We start from the raw sequence: 22346 nt of genomic DNA on the forward strand, positions 1-22346 counted from the left end.
ACCAGTGCCCTGGATTTATAGCTCTAATCAAAGACCCTTTAGACAGGGCTCTTGGGACTGTGCCACTTACTTTGAGAAAAATTGCTTTTTGCACAAGGTCTGAAGAGGTTAACTTAGATGCTCGTTCTCTACCACATTTTGGTCTGTTTTCCTGAATACTTAACAGTTTCACACTTCACAGTAAATTTATTTACCGCCTTATAGCCAGAAGTACATTATGAATGATGAAATTTAACAGTAGTAATCATGAAAAACACCTGTGGTCTCTCTTCTCAATGAAACAAGTAATTTTCTGTGGGTTTAGCTCCACATTGGTAATTAAATCGTTCTTGGAGAAGAGAGGCCGCAGGTGCTTATAATATTTACCACTGTATTTCTAGATCATAGTATGTGTCTTATAATTATATGGAAATGGATGACGGTACCGATAGATTAGATTATTAAATAAATTAATAAAATGATAAATTAGATGAAGACATTTCTGATAGAATAAACATAATAAAATTTCCATTCCTTCTTTCCTAATAATTAGGTTACAAGGGTCCAGAAATACCACATTTTATTTTCTCTAAATTGTTACCAGAACATCAAATATAGTACTGCACATTTCAGATTTTGTGGTGGCTGCAAAGAGATAGATTTAGTTGGTCTTCTGCTTTAAGATTAACTTTGAAAATTGTATCAAAATAAACATGATTTGTGTTATAATCTAATATTTTGATTTCCAGATTTCTTTCGTTTAAACTTTTTTTCTCTCTAAAATGTCTCTTCCAGTATACACTAGTGTAGCAGTTATATTAGTTCTGACGTACTAATTTCAATTGAATTTTATATCACCAGTCCTTCCTTATTGAGACTAACACACCTTAAGCGCGGAGCCTAATTTTTCAAGTGCTTAAGTTGTGCAGTAATTTCATAAGTAGAGACTCATGGAATAATATTTAAAGGCTTTGCAATATTCCTATACCATCCAAAGAGCCCACAATGGGCCCTCAGAAGGCCTGATTCAGGCTCTTCTTCTTTCTTCCTCCAGAACATCTCTCTGTAGTTTAAATCTTTTCAAACTTTCCCATTTTGTCTGTTGTGGGAAGCACTTAATTTCCCAATTCCATCTATTGACTCTTTCTTAGCAATGACCCCAAATACAAATGTAACTTTAGAAATGAAAGAGATATTAGAGAGATCTATGATCTCTATAACTCTTAAATTTTTTAAATACTCTTAAAACCCTTACAATTTGCAGATAAAGTGAGTTGCAGAGAGGGTTAAGTGACATACCTAGGGGCAAAAAAAAAGGTTAAGTGACATACCTAACGCAAACAAACAAACAAACAAACAAAAACCCGAGGGCCAGGCTGGTTGGTTCTCAGCCCTATATTTCTTCAAACAGGACATGTTTCTCTCTCCAAGTGTGTTGACTCAGTGAGAATGAATGTGTGTGCAAATACATTTGTAGCTTCCTGGGCCCCATCACACGACCATAGAGTCAGGTTTTTCACAGGAATGGCAATCTACAGTATTCGAAATATTTTACGATTATTATGATGGAAATACATAACATTCAGAATAGAAACAAGTTTAATCTTAAAGGATACTGTCAACAATGGATGTGTGGTAGTGGTACTTAACCAGATGAATATCAGTACTGACTTCATATAATTGTGAAAACCTCCGTACAAGTCCCTTGTGCCTGCCAATTTGGTGCTCCAAAATGGAGATCTGCTATTTGCTTCCTTGTACCGGGACTGCATGAATTTTTGGAAGAGTAAAATTTCTGAGATTAAGTACTTAACAATGAAAATAGAATTGAGATTTTTTTTCACTATATGTTAGGTAATAAAACTCATCTCAAGTTTTAGATAATGACTCTTTTGGCAATAAGATTTGAAAAGTGCCTTGTCGTTTTTGCAATAATTGAGAAGACAAAAACTACTGCCTGTGTATATTTATTCACTATATATTAATTATTTACAAAGAAGTAAAATAATAATTCCATCATTACTTTTAATTTATTACCAAACCTAGCTAATATAGGGTAAATATAATTAATTTTAATGGAATAACAGATTTGTGACTTAATATAATGTTTTTAAAATTGAAATTCTTGCTTAAGTTATTTTTACCTTTATTTAGGATAGATTCCACTTGCAAAGATAAGACATGTAAGTTCATGACTGGCAGCTCAAATTCTGTTCTTTTGGGCTTGTTTTCCTAGGAAATCCTTGGGAAATTGATTTGAAATACTGAATGGGAATTCAGTGAACAGACTCTAAAAATTTACAATGGACAAATAAGATGTGATCTATCCCAGAAAACAAAATGAAAGGTTCATGCAGTAGGGTCAGTGGATCTGACTTCAATTTCAGCTCAGTGGTAACCTTCTGATGCCTTCTTCCCTTGAGTGACAGGATAAGAAGCCAGAGGCAGAAAATCAGCCAAAGTCTCCAGGGCAGAAACTCAGTTTCCAAAGAAGCCCTAGGAGTGACTCAGAAAGAGGAACATAATTCTCATAGGCATCTGTCGACTTGATTGTTTATGGCTAGCTTGTTCTTTCTTTAAGGCAGTAACAGAGAGAAATGGAATATGAATTGGGGTTTTTTAAAACAAGGATAATTATCAGAGAATAGAAAAGACTGAAGAGAATTCACATACAAGACTATTCAACGGATGTAGTCAATACAACATAATTTATTAGATTCTGCTAGGTATTTTATGATATGATGGTCCATGATATATAATTATTAGAAATTCTATTCACAAACTTCTTTAAGAGTTTGCATTTCAACAGTAGAATTTTCTTGGGTAAATAAAGTGCTTTTAATTTCTTTAGAGAAAATATTGGTTTAATTTTCAAATGAGTTTTTATTTTATTCAGTAGACTACTAATATTATAAAATAGTATTATTTTGGTTCAGTAATATAATCCACATTTTTTGTGTGTTTATAGCAGAGAAAATTAAAAGTAAAATACAAATAAAATATGGAATTTTCCAGAACGAAAACCATTACCTATTCCTCTTCTCTTTCTTGCTCATATACTCTTATTTTTTATTTGTATGACAGAAGTATTTGCAAACCACACATGCTAAGTTATACCATACACGCTAAGAACACTTTTACTAACAACTAATATGATTGAATAACAATCTGTAATAATAGCTAACATTTGTTAGAAAAGTATTATGTATGAGGACTCTGCTAAGCATTTTATAAGAAATAACCATTTATAACAATCCTAAGATATAGATATTACATCCCAATTGTTAAGAGGGATAATTAAAATTTACACAGGTTAAGTGACTTCTTTGAGATTACGAGAATCAAAGGGAGCAGAGTTGGAAAATGAATCTATGTCAGCCTGACTACTGAGTATACCCTCTATGCTCTATATTTCTCTTGTTACATGTAGATAAAATCATGTAGTAATTGCTAGTTACTGATTCAAAATTTCTTTTAAATAAGTCTATTAAAATCAACATGACAATAATTTGGACATGATTCCTCTTAATATTAGTTCACTTTTTGTATTATCTGCTACTACTTGCTAGTAGGAAAACAAACACAGGTGCAAGATAAGAATGAGATAATTATCATCATTTCATTGACAAAACCAAGAGGAACTTGGTCTTTGCTCTTTACTATCTAGGTTAGAGATTCATATACTTAATTAGTGATTGGAAATATGCATATGGCATGCCTATAATAGGACTGATTTTTTTCATGACTGCTTGTAAAACCACTTTGTTGTCATGTATCATTTTATTTTTTACATACTCATCTATAAGCACTTTAATTATACTATTTATTATTAACAATTTTAATTTAATTTACAGAGTTCATTTTATTCTGGTTCAACTAAGCCACAGAATACATGTCTGTCCCAATTACACTATCCTGATTTTCTTAGTTTCAAAAATGTACAGGAATTACTTTTGAAATATTTTAAGGTGTACTATATTAAGGATTCCCTGTTATATAGAAAATGTTACGAAGAAAAATTGACTGTTAATGTCTAAATGGCTTAATTTTATTTCCATAAGTCTGCAGGACATCTATGGTGAAACTACCTCCAGCTTATCAATTACACCCATTGTTAGATTTTATTATTGCAATTTACATGACTCATAATTTTAATATATAACCACTTTTACAAATTCTTGATTAGCAATTTCTAATGCCATGTTTATTATCTCCACATTTAGATTAATGTCACATCCTAATATGTTTATTTATAAGCAATTCTGTAGTTTCATGGGTACATTATGACATCCTACAAAATGAGTTTAAGCTATAAGATCTTTCTTGTGTCTCATTACCAATAAATGTTCATTGATTTCCTTCATCTGTTAAGTATGTTTGTATTTACAAAAAAAAAAAAGTGAAAAAGTGGATCCCATAAATATATCTAAACACGTACTGACGTTTACAGATGTTCCATGGTAATGTTTCTAGAGAATGATGGTTTAATGCTTCCCTGTTGGAAGATAATGAGTTTAAACATCATCTGGAAGCTCAATGATCTCTTTATTTGGAGACTGATTCAGAGCGTGCTGAAGGTCCCAGTTCTTTTTGGTATCATGCCAAAACCTTTTTGAAAGTGGCTAATGTAGCACAGAATTCAGGAAGTAAATGGAAAAAAAATTTGTTTTTTGTGACTTTAAATGTACAAGTAAAGTAGCATATTTAATTTTTTTTTAATTCTCTGACCTAAGCTTTATAGACTATCTGAAAATGAATAAAGAGGATTTTATCCTCTGGATTAGTGCACTGATCTCGAATCAATTATAATGAATGTCTCTGAGCAACTTAGGGAAGGAAACACATTGTATTCTTTATCTTTCTTCACTGACAAAGAACACAGGATCTGGCCCATAAATATATGTTTGTGGAATGAATGAATAATATATTAAATTATAATCTATGATTTTAAGATTACAATTAGTTTGTAAATTATGAACTACTCCTTAAATCAAATCTGATGGTTTAAAAGACTGAATAATACTACATTAGAAAACCAAAGAATTGGTTGTGTCTGCTCCTACCTAATACGGTACCAAACATACTGGATATGCAAAATTAATATTTAACATATGTTAATGTATTAGTCAAGTCATTAAGCAACCATAAACTTGATGTTCAAATTATCACACTATTTGGTCACAATGATCACATTTTTATTTGTGGTCAAACCTCTTATTGTTCAAAAGATTATCTTAAGAAATAACTATGGTTTCACTCTTTAATCCTGAAATATGTTTATTTATTTCATATGAAAAATTGCTTCCTTTCCTTTTTGTGGTTATCTATAACATTGGTCATCAGTGATATTTTCTGAAATATTAAGTATATATTCGTGTAAAATTTGATTTGATTTTTTTAAACTGTTATGTCATTTTAGACTTCAGAGTCACTTGAAGAATTAAAGTGAAGGTTGAGATTTCTTTAATAGAGAATAGAAATAGTTCATCTTCTACTAGATATTGATTTTGATCTATTCATCACTTTAAAAGCAAACAGCATATTAGTTTAGATCTAAAGCTTCCCATCATTTGGATAACATTTGTCTTTTTCTCAAAATAAGAATGGCATGAATTTATTATGATTCATGGAAAATAAAAGAAAATATAAAGGAGTTAAGTTCATGTGAGATTTCTGAATCAAAGCATTGTGTGTGTGCATGTGTGTGTGTGTGTGTGTGTGTGTGTGTGTGTTTCTAAGCTAATTCAAATATATTTCCCCTGCTATAGGATAATTGTGGAAATGTCACAAACCCTACCAAGAGTTTAGAGAGATATCTACATTTTTTCATTCACCAGTAGTAATTATTACTAGATACTCTTCAGCAAAAAGGATGAGTAAAATAGAATACATCTGTCTAATGTCATTGGAGAGAATATATCTACATAGTAAGATTTTTATACCAGAATTAATTTAAGCGTTCACAATAAAATCAAAAAGAATAAGTTAGGAATGTATAACAGGCACAGGAAAGATCAAAAAATTACGTACAAGCTTTAAAAAAGTTAAAATGGTAAATTTTTTGTTGTAAATTTTTATTTTACCACAGTAAAAAAAAGGGACCAAAAAAAAAGGAAAAAGAAAAAATGGCATTTCTACTTGATAAAAAAAAAGTGGTATGCATTCTTTAATGGGATATTAACTAGGACACACAAATTGTACAAGGAACCTTCACCTAAAAGAGATATGAAAATGTCTGGGCTTATTTCCTCTTCAGTGGAAAAAAAATTAAGAGTATTTGAAATCTTTGTGGTTATGTTAAAAAATCATGTTCTACATAAAATATGTTGTTTATATTGTTATTAATTCAAGACATGATGTCAGTATGCTTTTCAAGGTTTAAAAATAATTCTAAAACTTAATACACTCAATAGTTCTACATTTTTCTTTATTGATATGATCTATCAATAAAGGATGTTGAGACAAATGAGAGCTTCATATTCTGGTAATTTATACCAGTGTCAAATGCATTCAGAACACATTAAAATCACTGATTTTGTCTTCTCTCTGTGGTAAAAACATCTAAGCTGAAGAGAAGCCCATTCGTGCTTCTTGTCAGACAAGAATATTTGGAATGATGTCAAAAGTATATAAGAAATATGCCATACATTTTTCATATCTAAAATATATTACAAATATATTAAAATCAAATTTGATAGTGAGAGTAAAATGACAATAAGCTAAGAAGCTTTTCTCATTGGGTAGGGTACACGTTTCTTGTAAAGAACAAGAAAAATGTTAGACTACCTATATATCTAATGGTTTGTGTAGTTAAAGAATTTACAACCTAACGAAAACCTTTGTGATATGAATCCTGATAGGAAATAATCTACATGAGCTAAAGCAAATGTTATTGCATTATAAGATTTTAAAATTAAAATGTGGTAAATAAATTAAACCCTGATACGGACAAAAGGAAATGTGATGATCAAGAGATGCTGAAGAGGAGAAAAGGAACAGACTAACTGGATGCTCAACTAGAGAAAAGACAGTTGCACAGACAACTTTCAGCAATCTGAACAATATCCAAGATCAGCAAATACTTTAGTTGTTTCCTTGGTTATATATGGCTCCACACCTTACATAAATATGCACCAGAGAATGCCCAATTTTCTCAGGTTTTTTAAATTAGAAAGATTACATTGGGGATTAACATTTATGGATTTCTTTGGTGGTTAAGCATGAAAAAGAATTGTAATGAATTTTTTAAATTTGATTCTCATTTATTTTAGAACAGTTCATTAATTACCAAATACAATCAGTGTTTTTTAATCACTTTATAGCTGAGAACAAAGGTTCACATTAAATGATTTAACAGACCATTAATGTATGGTTTACAATCTAAATACCTTGTTCCCCACCACTGAAATATATATGTAAAGAAATAAGGTCAATGTGATAAAACTGTTTAAAAATTATACATCTTAATTATTGCCCAGAGCTCTCCATCTATAAAGAAGGCCATACACAGTAGTTTACAAGTATTTTCCCTTTGAACAGAAAGGTTAACAGAAGAATAAGATGTTTAGCAATACATGCAATTAAGACCAATAAAAATATTGGATATCGCATCTGGGAGTAAAGATCAAGCATACTGAGTGAAATTGCCCTACACAGAAATTTCTCCAAAAGATCACCAAAGAAGACAAGCATTCAAATCTTCCAGATCTATGCTACAAATTGAGTGATTCCTGAAGCTATACATCTGTGGCAAGACAGACATGGAGATGAGAAGGGTTGTGGGAAAGGTACATAGAGAAGTAGTTAGGGCAGATTTTTTGGCTGTGCAGTAAGTGATAGGTGCTCTATTGTACAGCACGCCTAAAAGAGCTAGTGGGCTCTACTGTAATTTTCCTAGAAACCCTAAGGAAGTGATCTATTACTCTTCATTTATTATTTCTAGGTGCAAAGATCATACTCTGTTGAGGATGTCGATTTGTCATTGGGTAGGGTTGGCCTGAGATAAGTGGTGGCCATTTCTACTAGTTTACACAATTGTCTAGAAGTCTCAGGTTTCCTGTATTTTCTCTTTAAAGTGTCATCTTTTCTGCCAATAACTTTCAAAAAGCTATATGGTGAGTTACTCTAATGGAAAAAGTCAGGAGGCTATATCATGTTCCTAACTGCACTTAAGTTCAGAGATATCTGCAAAGTGCTGCCACTATATGTTTTGAAGTGAGATAAAGGGGTATTTTTGTTTGCCTATTTGATTTTGTTGGAGATATTAGTTGTTGTTTTCCTTAAATTGAGTAACTAATTTCATTAGACAATCAGCCCATTCACTGAAACAATCTTTCCCATGAAAATGAACAATCTACTTCAACGCTTCTATGTACTGACAAGTCACATAAATTCTCTGTAACTTAGGTCCTTATGCAAAAGTGGAAGAAAATGATGCATTTTGCATATTTCTCAGAGGTACTAAAGACAGTAATGAGAAAGCGTCTTTAGAGCATTTGGAGTTCCCCAAGGAGAGCTACAATATAAACTCAAATTACCACTCCATTATGATTTATCTGTGCTTTCTATAAACTGTTTACTGTTAGCAGCATTTTCCTTGCGGAACACTTTTATATTGCTGAAGCACATTAGCCATGGTATTTATTTCTACTACTTGCATTTAAAGGGTTTGAAACTACAAAACAGAAAACTGTTAACTACATCAGGAGCAACTATCGTCTTCCAGGACAACTTTGTCCTTCCTTAAGTGACTTCTGTACAGCAAGGAGCTCAGAAGATGTGAGCAGAGCTCCCAAGGAGCAAGTAAAATGCAATATAGGGTAACAAGAAAGCTAATTTCCAGCCTCATGAAGGTGACAAAAAATGGGCCCAGCTGGCACTGTAAAAAATACTGAGGCAAATGGCAGACTTTCTTAGGCCAGCCTTATGAGAAAGGAACCATGATTCCTTTCGGACCCTCACTCCATGTCAGCTCCTCCAGAAGCTAATATTCTCCTAGTCGTTTGGTCTCCATAAGCAAGACTTATGTTTACTATCTCTCACTTTCAAGATCCAGAATAAAATCTTGTCCATTTATTTATTTGTTTGTTTGCTTATTTACTTATTTGTTTGCTGAATGAATCTAGAGCACTGGTTCTGCTTTCTCAGGTCTCATTGCTACCTTCCTAAAAGTTCTCTACCTCATCTTACCTGGCGCATTATAACTGCCAACTGGCTAGTTTTACTGAATCTGTACTCTCTTCTACTAAACCCATCCAGTAAACTTATGTCTGAGATACAATCCCCCAGTCTAAATCTCAAAACCCTCTAAGATTTAATTGAGCATTTAATGCAGCAGTTAAAAACACTAGGCTGAAGGCCAAAAGACCTGACTGTATAACTTCTTTGATTGTTCTTTACTAGCTATGGATTCTTGAGAAAATTGCTTCTGTAAGTCTCAGCTCCCTCATCTGTGAAATGAGAGAAATAATACTTCCCTCTCTGGGATCTCTATGGGGTCACTGTTAGACATAAAAGAGAAAATGTAGACAAAATATTGAGCGGTGACTATTAGTCTGTAACAAATGGTAGTCGCTGTTATATAATTCGGCTTGGTTCTAGCCATGAAAACCACATCTACCACCGCACAACAATAAAAACAGTAATAATAGCTAATATTTATTGAATTTTTTTAGGTACTGAGTCTTAGTGTAAATGCTTTACCTATGTTAACTCATTAATTCTCAAAATATCCCCTTACAATGGATATGATAGTTATCTCCATTTTACTGACAATAGAAGTGTGACATAGATTGATTATATAATTAAAGTTAGACCAATAAGCTGTGGGGCTGGGACTCAGATCCAGGTAAATCTGCCTCCAGAGCCTGTGTTGTAGTCACTATGCTACACTGGTTCTCGAGTCCAATTGTGTTGCCATTCTTTTCCTTGAACCTGTGGGCTGCTAGTTCTCTTCCTTGAAATTCCCTCCCTTTCAATATCTGATTTCCATATCTTATGCATTTTTCAAGCTCCATTTCAAGTTACCCCTTCCAGAAATCTTTCCAGTTCTCATTGCATTATTTTGAACTCATAATTCTGTTACATAAAGTAGTACTTATACATTGCATTGCATTGCTTTTAAAATTTTTCATGTATGTTACTTTCTTTCCCCTAGTAGCCTTCTAGTATTTTGAAAACTAGAACTTCTTTATCTTTGTCATGCAGAACACAGTATTGAGTTCATTTCAATAAGTTCTCAATGAATACATAGAGATTACACATGATAATCTCATGCATAGCATTGCCTTGCCTGTATAGTGCTATATTATGCATTTTATATATGCTATTTCATTTGCACATACAAAATTACCCAATTAGGTTTTGACGAAGGTCATAGCTTAACCTTTGTGTTATCAGGTTTTAATAGAAAGCAAATTGAGTATCTCTCTGGTTTCCCTTTATTAACCCAAACTCAAACAAATTCTGAGTCCCCCTCAGAATGAAGAGCTGTGGCAGGTAAAAACAATTTCTCTAAAGTCAAAGAATACTAAGTTTGATCTATAGAATGCATAGTCATGTCCATTTTTAAGACATTTGAAGAACTCACAACTTCCTAAGAAGATAACTTTCTTAAGAGTCATGCATAAGTGGAGCTCTTACTACCAAGCAATTTCCTCTGGCATTTTCTTTAAAATTTTACATCTTTTTCCCTTCCTCAGATGACTACTCCTTGCAGCTTTTGGTGTTGTGCTGAGCACTTCCTTCCTCACTTCTCTATGATTACTGCCTTCTAACATGGCTAGGCAGATATGAAGTCTATGAAGTCTATGAAGCCTTTAATCAACATAACTGAGTCTTTTCATCTTGTCTAGTTCTTAGTAGTGATGATGGCCTATGCTTGCTGGAAGTATTTTACTACTTCTCACTAATACCAATTGTCTAAAACTGAAATAATTTAACATCTGCATCATTTGGGCAGCCTTTCTGGTTTTCAAATAAATTGTTCTAAATATAAACTTATGTTTACTGAGAGATCTCCCACTGTTTGAAGATATTTTAATTATCGTTTAAATTGGAACAAAGCAGACTAGGATATTGGGCTTTTCTTTTTCATCCAATCCTCTTTTTAAAAAGTGCCACATAAAATCAGTTTTACTGAAAATAGAAGGGTGGCACAGATTGATTGTATAATTAATAAGATCATCACAAATACATGAACTTGCCTTTATTTTACAAGAAGGGTAGATATGATTCCAAAACCAAACCACTTCTGACTTATGTACTAAGTTTATAACAGTCCAAAGAAGGGGAAATTTATGAAATGTGCTTCTGTGTTTCTATATAAAAAGTAGAAATGAGTCCAATTAAAAGTAGTTGATTTAAAGTTCTTTAAAACTATAGGCTATATCTAAGTTTTAAACTTGGGCTCATAAAAAGATTTCATAAAACTTAGTTCCTCAGTTCCTAAAATACAGAAAATTTGGCATAACAAAATTTTTTTCATTTTTGTTTCTTTAATAATAAAACAGCCTATTTCCTAAGGGAAAAGACAAACATTTATAAATGCTACTTTGTGCAAGCAGTGGGCTACATATTTTTTACAGGCATCACCTAATTTTATCTTAGATATTTTGAAGTTTTAGGCCTGCTCCATAGATTAATAATATAGGTGACTATCTCTTCCAGTGACATCATTGGAATCACAATTTTTAACATCTTTTTTTTACTAGGCCTTGAAATACATTTTTTTTCATTGTGACATTAGTGTCACGGAGTTGTAGTTAAACTAGGTCAAGGGAACACAGAAAGAGACCCAACTGTCTTCTCACTGCCTCATTCCACCTGCTCTGTGCCAAGCCAAATACATATTTTATCTTTGTGGATTTTATCTATGCTACTGGAACTTATTTTATAATCCCTCAGGATATGAAGTAGCTATATGGTTTGGTAGTTAAGAACACATACTCTGGAACCAGATAACTGACAGAGCTTCAAACTCTGGCTCTGCCACCAATCTGCCTGATGTCCTTATCTGCCAATGGAGATACTAATAAGTATTAGTATTGTACCTTATCAAATAATGAGAGCTTAATAAATATAAACCTCTTAGCGCCATTCTTGGTATATAATAAACAAAAAGTATTAACTATTACTTAAATAAGAATCTAGCACATATTATTATTCTCTGTTTTTGAGGCCTCAAATCCAACTAGAAAGAAATCTGTTTCTGATCTGTTTCTGAGAAGATTCTGATACATTAGGTTACTTGAGTATGACACATTTATTATCATTTCTTTCCTGTTTCCCAAATGTTTTGTGGTAGTTTTTAATAAGTGACAAATATGCAATAACAACACTAAAATCAGTATAAAGGCCATAATGTCATATACTTATCTACATGACTGAGATAGCTAATTATATCAGAAATGTAAACCAGTGGAATTTCCTAAAATTAAGCATAAATTTGAACTCTGGACATAATGGAAGTATATTGATCAAAGGAAATATAATGCTATGTAGTTCTCATCTAACAAAAAGATACCAATTTACTGAGTTACTTGAACTTCTTAAAGTATTAAATATGTAGAAGGATCTTTTTTCTATAATGTTTCTAGTATAAAGGAGGAAGTATAAAAGGTAAAAAAAAATGCTCTTCAAATAGTCTTTTTTGATATTATGTCTTAAATATATGCAGGGATTAATATTCACGTATTAGTGAAATCTAGGGTTCTCAAACTTTAGCATGTATAAGAAACACCTAGGGATTAAATGTAGGTTCTCAGACTGCCCTGGAAGTAACAGGGCTGCAGAGGGACCAGTAATCATCTGTAGAGCAAGCACCACAATGAATTCTGCTGCGAGGAGGGCTCATGCCACACTCAGAAACCCTCAAGCAAATGTAGGCATGACTGCTCTCATCTAGGACCAAACCCTTAAGAGCCACAGATAATACACAATTATGAATATCTCATTTCAGTGGGTCAGACTCTCTTTGGAAGGCTCAGATCCCACTTCCACAGGCTCTTCCATTATTTTTAAAGTAAAAAAGCTATTTACTTTTTAATGATGCATCAAATGCAAGGACAACGATTTAGTTATTTGGAGTGGAAACCACAGATAAATGAGAAATTGTCTCTAATTACAAAATGTTAATGTCCATTCAAAAGATATGAACAAATTTTATGTAAAAGGGAGGAAAAGAGAAATTAGCATATTACAAGGAAAAAGTAATGTCCAATAAATATGTGAAAAAATGTTTGACCTCATTATTAAAATAAATGCACACTGAAACAATGAGACATCACTTTTTATCCATCAGATTAGAAAAGAAAAAAACATGTTTGTTAACACTTTCATAATGATAAGAGGATGGGCAAAAGGGCATTCTCATACATTTTTGTTGAAGAGAAAATAACTACATTTTCTTAAAGGACATCTAGAAACATGTACAAAACTATATGTGCTAAATTTTGACTAAGTTAACATTTAAACACCTAGGGTTTGAAACTGAATAAATAATTGTCTAATGTGAAAAGATGTTAGTTTAATAAGGCTAATCAAAGTAGTTTTTATACTAGGAAAAAAGATTAAACAACCTAAATGCCCCAAAATTGTAATTGGTTAAAAATTATATTGTTCATTACAATGGAATACTATAAAAATTCCAAATACTATTATATATTAATGAGGTCTACAAAAATGCCCACAAAATTATTAAAGGGCCAAAAAGTTATAAAAAATTATGTACAGTATGATCTCGTTTTTCTAAAGAAAGAGTGATCGCATGCAGTAGAAAAAAATCCTTAGGGTTTTATATCAAAATGACAATTACAAATATTTTTAGATAAAATAAAAATGGTTTTTAAAAAAATTTCTTTTATTTTTAGCTTTTTATTGCCTAATTTATCATCAGAATATGCAATTATATTTTTCTTTTTAAAAACAAAAATATATATTAGTTATATTTATAGCTTGGTATATATGAAGCACATGGTAACCACAAACCAAATACAAGAGATATATAAGAACTAAAGAGAAAGGAATTCAAACATAACACTACAGAAAGTTATCAACATAGAAGAGGACAAGATTATAAGCAAGGAACAGAGAACTACAAAAACAATCAGAAAACAATAAAATGACAAAACTGCATACATATCTATAATGACTTTAAATGTAAATGGATTAAATGCTGCAATCAAAAGATGAATGGACAAAAAAGAATTGGTACACATATACAATGGATTGTTACTTGGCCATAAAAAAGACTAGAACCTTACCATATGCAAAAACGTGGATGGACCTAGAGGGTATTATGCTAAGTGAAATAAGTCAGAGAAAGACAAATACCATATAATTTTACTTACATGTGAATCTAAAAAACAAAATAAATGAACAAACAAAATAGAAACAACCTCGCAGATAAAGAGAACAAACTGATGGTTGCCAGATGGGAGGGGTTTTGGGGGTTGGGTGAAAAAGGTGAAGGGATTAAGAAGTACAAATTAGTAGTTACAAAATAGTCACAGAGATGGAAATTACAGCTTAAGAAACATAGTCAATAATAACGTAATAACTATATACGGTATCAGATAGATGCAAGATTTATTGAGGGGATTGCTTCGTAAGTTATATAAATGTCTAACCACTATGTTGTACAGCTGAAACTGACATAGTATTGATTAACTTTAATTGAAAAATAAAAAAAATTAAATTATAATAAAATTAGAAATAGAGTAGGAAATAATTGGACCTCCAGCACAAGACCAATTATATTAGGTTTAAAATACACAGAGATAATGAAAGCATATACATATTTCTAAACTATATCCTTCATAAATCATTTATGGTCACATTGAATCCTCACCATAAATAACACAGTCTAAACTAGTTAGCAAAACTCGAATCTCATCAGATGTCCAAATGCTCTATAACCACTTTCCTTGTCCCCTAATCCAGGATTTAGCTTCACATTTCCTTGCCTACTTACCGCTTGAAGTGCTAAAATAATTGCCAGAGAAAGGTCATCCAAATCTGTTCTTTGACCTGACAAAGGAAGTAGTTTGCTTTTTGATCTTCAACTCAAGTGTTTAAATCTCAGGTCTAGCATGTTTAAGAGATCTACAACTCACCGAACTCAATTCATTGAGCCCTGGACTCCCTATAGGCAAAGATATGTAATGATATTCCTTTGCAAGTCTTTGACATTTCTTGGGCTCCAGGAGCTTGGATGAGCTCTGGTCCTGTCATTCAAAGTAAATCAAATATACAAAGAAGTCATATTATTTTCTTGTGCTTGTTTTCCCATCTGTTGAGTAGAGATGAGTTGCTATCTCATGGATACTTGAAAGGACTACTAAAACAACAGGTATATTTGTGCTTTGAAAACATTCTGTTTAAAAAGTATACTACATTTAAAAAGCACCACAAAAATGCCCATAGAGTAATGATAACAACCAAATATTATGAAATTTATATTTAATGAAGACATTACAAGTGGTTAATTTAGTAATTTAATCAACACCATCTACAATGCCACTGAAGATTAACAGATTAAACAGAACTATTTTAAAAAAATTCTGACATGTAGAATTTCTACCTATGTTGAGTACTACTTACTTTTAAACAACTCATGTGCCAGAATAAGGGTAAAATAGAAAAACAACATATACAAGCAGTTTTTAAATGATGAGTGAGCTGTTGTGGGGTTATCATAAAAAGAAGGGGGACAATGATAGCTTTATGAGAGCATGTAAATATAACTAAACAATATGAGATTGGTGGGGAGATTTTTAATATAGTATCAGAAGAAAAGAAGGGAGTCAAATGGATGTTTATAAATAATTAGTATAGCTTCTTAAATAAAAAAAAAACAACTGATTTTTTCCTGTTTTAAATATGTTTATTTGGTTTATGGCCATGTTACCCTGAGCAAGCCCGATCTCGTCTGATCTTGGAAGCTAAGCAGGGTCGGGCCTGGTTAGTACTTGGATGGGAGATCACCTAGGAAAACCAAGTGCTGTAGGCATAAAAAATAAAAAAAATAAAAATAAGGCATTGTAAACTGACAAGGTCCTTGCAATCTGTGAGATCAACCAAAGGTTGCCTCGCCTAAAAAAAAACAAAACAAATATATATTAGTCATATTTATTAGTCATATTTAAAACAGATTTTTATGTGATTTGGATGAACCTCAAAACATATTATGCAAAAGCATAACTCTATGGCCTTCCTATGGGACCAAAAAGAACTAAGTGTTAGCTGGGGTTACATTTCTTTCTCTTAACTACTTCCTTAGAGACCCGGCTGCTGTAGAAATATTTGGGAGTTATATAAAAATCAAAATTGAGAGCAAAGACACATTCTAACCTGTACTTTTAAAAGTACTATATAACTTTTCCAAGAAAGAAACATTTTGATTATTGAGGTACTTTCAGTATATTTTTTTCACTGCCTCAGAGATTTTCATGTAAAATAACTTTACCTTGAACAACACAGTAACTTAAAAAAAAAAAAAAAAAACTCTTTTGGGATTTGTGTTCTTCCAATGTAGTAAGAGAGATAGTTTAAAAAAAAAAAAAAGAATAAAAGAAAAAAAAATTAACTACTCAATTATTTTTATTTTCACAGTTTCCTAAAGAACCAATTTCTGAATTTTTAGAAAGCTCCTAGAAATCAATATCAATATTTACTTATTTCTTCTGGTGTTTTCCCAAAATTAATTGTTTTGAAGTAAATATTTGCCTTGACATAACTGTGTTTGAGCTAGAGAATGTTTTATCTTTCGTTAATTTATAAGCTATTCTATTTTCCAGAAACCATCAGGTACAACTGGGAATCATGATCATTATTGTTATCAAAGTTCCTTGTCTTGGTAGGCTGCTTGAAATTTACAAAACCCTTTCAAACATAGGCATTTTTTCTTTTTATTTTCTGACATCCCTGTGAGATGGGTAGAGGTGCTATCATTCTTCTAGGAGAAATCTGAATTACAAATGGTAAAGCTATTTGTGAGAGATCTATTTATCACTATCGCAGTATACTAAATGTCTTAACAGCCTGCAAGTCTTCCTGTGGATCATAGTGTATAATCTACATAAGAAACAGAAGATCTTAATCTTAAAGAATCTTGATAAGTAAAGAATCCATGGACTCTGGACCTACAGAAAGAAATGAACTCTTGGGTCTTCATGTGTTCCAAAAGCCATGGGGTCACCGAAAGAAAACCAAACTTAATTTAAAAATTTGCAGAAAGCAGTAGTAAAAAGCCTTTAAATTCCAACAATGACATGTACAATTCTGATACTTTTTTTTTAATGACTAATGATATTCTCCTGTCGGGTATTTGGGGGTTTTGACTTGAATAAGTTCCAAAACTTAATATTTGTAAGACAAGTAGAGATAATTAATAAAACAGAAACTCAGCAATCTGTGTGGGGATTACTATGAGTACTGACTGGAGAATGGTGTTAACCTCAAATTGGCTTTAGCTCCACTTCCCAGAAACTTCAAGACTGTTTAATTCAATATTTCCCAAAAGATTTCATAGTCATGGAATTGTAACCAGAATTGTAACCACACACTAACCACACACAGGCTTCATTGCTTTAATATAGCCTTTTTCTCTGATGACCATCAGTAATAAAATCTGTCCTAGGAAGAGTTGTAAAGTTAAGCTTGACTGTATTAGTGTTAATATTAGTCTCTTATGGACTGTTCAAAATAATCATAAGTATAACTAAATTATGCAGGCAGGTCTTGACAGCTAGAAAGCAAATGCACCTTGGAACTCTTCCTCCAACTAGAGAAATTAGCACCATGTCTCACTGCAAGTTTGAACATTTCTTGATAAATTATTGCCCCATGAGTCCTCTACAGGTAGATCAACAAAATTTCCATAGAAATGGAAATGAGAAAATGACAGTGGGGATTATAACTGTGATTGTTGTGGTTTTATTATAGTCTTATGATTGTAACCATTTTTATTTCTTTTCCTTTTTGTCCTTACAATCTCACACTCATATTTTATATACATAAAAATGCCTTGTTAACTAATGTCTAACTTGTAAACAGTTTCCTTGGTTGAGAACTCTAGGAGCAGGCTTCACAGGATGCTCACTTAGTTAGACCCTTAGTGTCAGAAGACTGACTGCGAAATCCTCCCAGACTTCCCCCTGACCAGCTCCAGGTTGCTTATCTCCCAGTAGGCTGCCATGGAATGTTCACTGTGCTGACTGGCACAGAAAAAAATGAGCTGCCTACCCACTCCTCCTTAATTCCTTTGTTGTACTTGCCTCCTCTCCAGGGGGCCTGACAAACAAGCTAAGGCCCAAAAGACAGGAGAGATGGCCTTGGGCACTCCCTCCCCTCCAGAATGCAGCCCTCTCCCTGGGGCTTTGAAGTTTCTCCCTGATCCCCTACTCAGCCAGCCCGCTCCCTGTAATAACCCCCGCCTGAAGCGAAGGGGCAAGACTGCTTTTGTGACAGCAGTCTGCCATCTTCTCAGGGTTCCAGCTCTTGAATAAACCTGCTTTCGTTCTACCAAATTCTTGTGTCCCGAGTTACTGGCTCATGAGTTATTGGCTTATGGACAGCAAGCAGCTGGGTCTGAGTTTGGTAACAGAATCATTAAGAAGCTCCCCCTGAAAGAGATTTGGAGTTGAATATTTTGGGAAAACCCAGTATACAGTGCCACCCTTTTAGACATTCTTAAGCAAAATCAGCATACATATAAAGAAATTTTACAATATGGATTATCCAGAACTCTAAAATTCCCTCATAAAATCCATATCTTAAATTATATCTATTAACATTTCATGGAACCAGAATACCAATATGTTACTTGAATTTATCTTGGCCCAGAAACTCAAGCTACTTTTGAAATGAAGAAAAATATCTGCTATAAAATACATTTTGTTTTAGCATAAGTATAATGTGATCTTCATCTTAGATTACTGGAGTTTCAACATGGTGCTCCAAAATTAGCAGTTGCGGTCACATGAGAGCAAAGAAAACATACACAAACTGCTGTTGTTTTAAATTACTCATCCTGTAACAAACAGATCAAGACCTAGAGGCATACACTGAAAGAAAAAGAGATATCACCCATGGTGGTATCACCCATGGGAAAAAAAAAAAAAAAAAAAACTTAGTTTTTAAGCATTCCAAAAATAGTGTGCTCAATTTTTAAATATTTTTAATTTAAAAAAAAGTTAAAATAAAACTTATAGCCAAGTGTCTTCTCTCATTAATGAAATACATATATTCTGATAGTAACCAATATTAGTTAACTTAGATTATTAGAATATTTTGTAAAAACAATGTGTAGATTTATTTTGGTAGAAATTGTGTTGTTTTTTTTTTTTGAACTAAAGAATTAAGGAGAATAAGAAAAGCATGAAGTTTAGAAGTCAGTTCAAACATAACATATTTTAACCATTTCTATTTCTGACAAGCTAATTAACCACTACATATGTATAAATACAGTAGAGTATATTCATAAATCCTCTTCAGGAAATGGATCACTTCTGTTTACAATAATTTTACTAGTATACAATTAAGTTCTAAACATCTATTTAGCTCTTCTTTGTGCTGCTCACAGATGTGACGGCCAGCTCATCATAAGAGTCGGGCCTGCTGTTAGGCACCCCCTTAATCTTAAGAGCTTAAGAAGAAAGCCATGAAGTTTCTCTGACATCTGTCATATTGACACACCAAAATTAAGTACAGCTGGAAAGAACTAAGAAATACTGTCCCTAGAGTATCCTCTTGAGAAGAGTGACAATCAATTGTGATGCCAAACACTGACCATGGGAGCAATAAAAAATACACCACTACCCAGTCAGCCCGTCAGAGAATTTCCTACAGAGATAGGGAAAGAGAGGAAGGATACTTAAATGAGAGCAAATCTTTCTGGGTTGAGACTGCTCTCAACATTTTCCTCAAGGACCCTGAAGTTATCTAGGACTGGAAAAAACAGTTCAACGAGATCCCTTTGTGTATTTGGTCCTAAACAAAACCACAAATCTTTATTTTCCTTTACCTACAGACCACATCATAAAATTATAACCAATGATTTTTGAAACAGGCTTATAGAGCCTTACTATTTTCTCTTCATCTAAACTTTGACAAATTGCTTATTCTCACTAAACCTCAGTCTTCTTATCTATAAATGAAGGATCACTATAATTTCAGAGATATGTTATGTAGGGAAAGGTTATATATGTGAAGAGCTTAATGCAGTGGTTGGCTCCTAGTCAGTACTTCATAGTAGCTAATGGTATTTTATTATTGGCATTTAAGTTTTCTCTTTGCCCAGCCAGAGAACTAGGAAAACATCCTTCACTCTTGCTATTTTTCTGTGTTGTTAACCATGGATCATCAGTATGCTTCCCCTGAACTTTTCTCCCCTCAGCTTCCTCCCTTGTATCCTCATCACCATGGCCAGCCCTTCTGTTTAAGACAGAGTAAATTTACAGCTCAACTGAAAAAAGGCATCCCTATTTCTGGGCATGCCTGGATACTTGGCTTTGGCTCTTTCTAAAGATAAGAACAGTGGAACTTATGATGTGTTGTTTAAAGTACAAAACTCTCCAGCTACACCCAGAACCAATTTGTTTATTGATGGTTTTCACCCAGCACAAGCCTGGTTTGACTAATGACTAGAGGGGCATAACATACTTCACTGGTAACTTCTACCTTAAGTTCTCCCATTGCCAAGATTTACTGCACAGCTCTTGGTGATTCAGTCTGGAGGCGTAGCTCATTTGTGTGTGAATAAGGACGCGAGGGGAGTTCGCACCTAGTTGTGTCTCAGACGCCCAGTGATTGCCTGCGCTCTCTCACCACATCACATCTTTTGTACTGAAATAAAAGTCATATGTGATTTTGCTCTGCGGAGCCTTCCGAATATTTACAAATATCCCGTATTGTCAGACTACCTAAGTCTAATCCCAATTCCACAAATTACTATCTGTGTGGCCTAAGGCAAATTACTCATCCCCTCTAGATGTGTTTCCTCACTGTAAGATGGCAATAATGTTAATACCTACCTCACAGGCTGTTACAGTAATGCAACAAGAAAATATATGAGAAGCACTTATGGCTGGCAAATTGTGAGTGTTTAAGGAACATTAACTATTATTATCATCATGATTGTTTTTAATTTTTTGTTTCTTATTCCTAACAAATAAATTTATCTCTTAATCCAGATAAAATGCCTTAGTCATCCTATTATCTTCAGTTTCTAGCCCAGTGCTTAATACAAAGCAAACTCTGTATTGTACATTTTACACTGAATTGAATAGAGCCACGAAGAGTTTCAGGATATTGATTTATAATAGATCATCAATACAGCTGTAATAATATGAGCATTAGGGAGGATCTTGACACATGAAGTATAATTTTCTGGCCATAATAATATATCATCTTAAGTGCTCTGTAGCCTTGAGCATGGAGCTGACATGCCTGCACTTCATTTTTATTACTGGTCTTCTTCCCCCTCCTCCTAACTCACAACTAAGTTATTCAAAATAATAGTAAAAATCCCTTCCTTCTTTCCTTCCTTTCTTCCACAATGTTTACTTAGTGACCACTTGGGGCTCAGAACTGAATAAGATGTTTCTAACATCTTTTAGGAATTCATATTCTCTTGACCATAAGAGACAAGTGAATCCACCCTTCCAGTACACTTTGAAAAGCAGCGTAAAAGCAGTATGCACTAGATGATATAAGAGCACACAGGTAGGTCAGGGATGACTTCCTGTAGACCTTGGGGTGGCTCTAACCAGAGCAGATTTTGTGGAGGATATATTATAATGCGACAGAAAATGAATGGGAGACTATTTCAGGAAACTAGAATGTGAAATGAAATGTAATGATTCAAAGTTGACTAGAGATGTAAGACAAAGTCAAGGTATAAGAATGTGAATTTTTATAATGGTAAGACAGTTTGCTTAGATTCACGATAAACTGCCAGTAAGTGAAATGGAGAACAGCTGGCGGAGCATGTTCCCTGAGAGGGTAGGATAACTTGGCACCCAAACCACTCTAATCATACCTTGCCCAAAGCTTGATTAGAGAGTGAGGAAAGTTAATCTCCCACCACATAGCTGTAAGAGTTTAGATGAGAGCCATAGAAGCATTCATGGATCCCTGGAGCAGTGGCAAACCCAAAGCAGGCCATTGGGAATAACTGCTCCAAGTGAAGGCAATAAGCGGTGCACTGTCTGTAGAGAAATTCTGAATAATAATAGCACCTAATAAAAGTCAGTCTCATTGTTATCATCCCCTTGCACAGGCAATTCTAAACAATGTTAGCAACAAAGTAGTTTTCATCAATAAAATATCCAGCTGATACGTTTTAAATTAATGCTGCCCAACAAACT

The 22346-nt window shown here is 33.2% G+C and overlaps 1 protein-coding gene and 1 pseudogene across 1 annotated transcript in view; one reads left to right on the top strand and one right to left on the bottom strand.

Moving 5' to 3' along the window:
- ZNF804B (zinc finger protein 804B) overlaps positions 1-22346 on the bottom strand; it is a 438846-nt gene that overhangs the window by 129722 nt on the left and 286778 nt on the right. The window lies entirely within an intron of this gene.
- On the top strand, positions 15870-15988 carry LOC120615225 (uncharacterized; annotated as a pseudogene).

This window comes from Pteropus medius, unplaced genomic scaffold (genome assembly GCF_902729225.1).
Source record: "Pteropus medius unplaced genomic scaffold, Ma_sr-lr_union100, whole genome shotgun sequence".
NCBI lineage: Eukaryota > Metazoa > Chordata > Mammalia > Chiroptera > Pteropodidae > Pteropus > Pteropus medius.